The sequence below is a fragment of the Urocitellus parryii genome (assembly GCF_045843805.1).
Source record: "Urocitellus parryii isolate mUroPar1 chromosome 13 unlocalized genomic scaffold, mUroPar1.hap1 SUPER_13_unloc_5, whole genome shotgun sequence".
Lineage (NCBI taxonomy): Eukaryota > Metazoa > Chordata > Mammalia > Rodentia > Sciuridae > Urocitellus > Urocitellus parryii.
The window spans coordinates 247,942-250,579 of record NW_027551773.1 but is presented as its reverse complement, the minus strand read 5'-3'; positions in this window follow the sequence as shown (position 1 = coordinate 250,579).

Here is a 2,638-nt window from a genome sequence, read left to right as displayed (position 1 = left end):
TTAAGGAAACTAGCAATAATTATACACCCCATATAGCTAGTACACAGGAGAGAAATTAGAATACAGGGGATCCAAGATGCCCAGGGGCTCAATGCTCAAAAATTCTTCTTGGAATGAACCTCAGCATTGATCTCTGCATTCAGTCTATGAGTGTGCCAGTTTTCCATATGCCTTTCTGCTTGCATGTCCTTGAACTCTTTCCTCTTCCTGGACACATTCAGAGCAGCCCTTGCCTGTGCTCTAGGAGCACTTACACCACTGCAGGAAGTTCTGCACGACGCCGTCCAAGACCACTCCCCACGTGTGGCTAGTGACCACTCAAAGAGTGGGTGGTGCAGTTGAGGAAGAAGATTTTTAAAACTTAGTTCCAACTTGAAAACTAAGACTTGATGTAATTATTGGGAAAACTATATAAACGCAGATCAAATATAATGCACGAATTGGGATGCCCCATGAAGGTAAGATGCACGACAGATTCAAAAACTGTACACACGCAAAGATTGGAAGACATCTCATTTGTAATGTTCATATTGATTTCCTATTAAATTAAATATTTTGGATATATTGGTATAATTAAACTCAGTGCCATTGTCTCTTTTTATCTGTTTTGAAATGTAGCTTCTAGGGGAAAAATTGATTTAAAAGGCCCATTGTCTTTCGACTGGACAGTGTTGGCCGACAGCCCAAAGTCATCCCTCCGTGGAATTTTTGTTCCATCCCTTCTATGTACTGCCTCTCATCTCTGATGGCACTTACGTGTTTTGAGCCGCTCTGTAATTTCTTTTGCCCTTTCTTTCCCTTCCTCTTGACTGCAGTTCATTTGGCATGGTGGCCTGATAGAGTGCCTAACACAGAGAGGGGTCACTGCTTCCGTCCCCTTGAATTCTAGCCATGTCTATGGCTGGCTGCATCAGCATTCACTGGCTATTGATTAATTAAAGTGATCATAACCTGGTTTGTTGTTAGAATGGAATTAACAGACCATTATATGATCAGTCTGGATATTTCCAACAAATTTTAATTTTCTACAATGGCATTGAGGCCACCAGTTAAATTGCTTGGCTGTCAAGCATTATGTCAAGTCATAGAAGCATTCTCAACAGATGGAGGTGAATTTGTTGTTGATGGGTTTTGCACATGTGTGAGCATGTGCATGTGGATAGAGAGGGAGAGAGAGAGGGAGAGAGAGAGAGAGAGAGAGAGAGAGAGAGAGAGGTGCGTACCTGGGTTTCTGGACTTACTGGTACATATGATGATATTTTAAACATGAAAACACTTAAAGCTTTCACAACTGAACAGAGTCAATCCTGTTTTGGCTATCTAATAAAAGCTGTATCCACCATTAGTGAGTGTTGCCCTCCTTCTGCAAAGTTTAATTAATGATAAAACAAATTGAGTTGTTTTGGTTTTTTGCCAAATGCATGTATAGGCAGAAAGGTCCTCCATGATACACATCCAGCCAGGAAAGGCCTCTGAGTGGAGGTAGGAGGCAGCATTTTAACCCCGAGTTTATCACCTTTTCAGTTCTCAATTGGAAAGCTTCCTAAGGCTTTGATGTTATGCACATTTGGCCTCAGACTAAATTTATATTTAATTATTTGTGAACATTAAAGGAGCTGGTGTTTCAGCTTGAATCAGCATCCTGGACTTGGGGGACGCTGGGAAATGGTCACATTCAGCCAAGTGTTCAATACCTGATGGGTGTCAGATCTGAGCGGAGCATGGCCGGCCCTCATCTGTTCGTCCTCACGCCAGCCCTGTGGCGTGGGTGATGCTGCATCATTCTCAGATGAGAGGCTGAGACTGAGAGAGGTTAACTAGCATGCCCAGGGTGACCCAGGAAAGGGAGTGGGGCTGAGACCCACACCCAAGACTCTCCAGGGCTGAGTCAGTGGTTGACCCACCACAGTGAAAGGGACTCAGTGTCCTTGGGTCCCTGCCGTGTGCATCGCACAGTCACAAGGATTGGTGTCCAACTCTCACACACCCCAGCAGTCAGTATTTTGTCTCAGTGAGGAAATTGAGGCTTAGAGGTGTGGCATAGCCTGGGTCAGCTTGTGGGGCAAACAGGGCTCCTGTACAAGGTGAGACCCTGCCATGTCGCCTCCTGCACAGTGGAGAGCTCTGGATGGATGTCACACCACGTGGCAAGTGTTAGAGGTCCTGTTGGGGAAGGGGAGACGAGCGAGGATGGAAGCCCAGCTCACCATTCCCCAGCACCCGGAGAGTCGGCCAGGCGAGGGCCCGTCCCAGCGCCCCCTTGCCCTTGGCCAGCCTACCTACACCTTGTCGGTGATAGGATGAGCTGCAGGGTGTCTGGCAGCCTGGACACAGATGGTCACACTCCCAGGAGTTGTCTGATATTCTGCAGCTCAAAGCCAGGTGCCTCAGGCAGCAACATCCTTGTGACTGTCTCCTGAGACAGGTGACCCTGACCTGGAGTGTTTTCTACTCTCTTTGGTATGAACACTCCCAGAGTGAACAATTTTAAGCTACCAGCTTGCAGAATTCCTGAATATTTAACAACAGGTTTTCCAGAAGGAGCAGGAGTTGGTCCAGCGCACTGAACACTGACCTCAGGGCCCATAGAATGTGACCTCAGTGGGGGAGGGTGCTCTGGCCCCAGGGGAGCCATGCT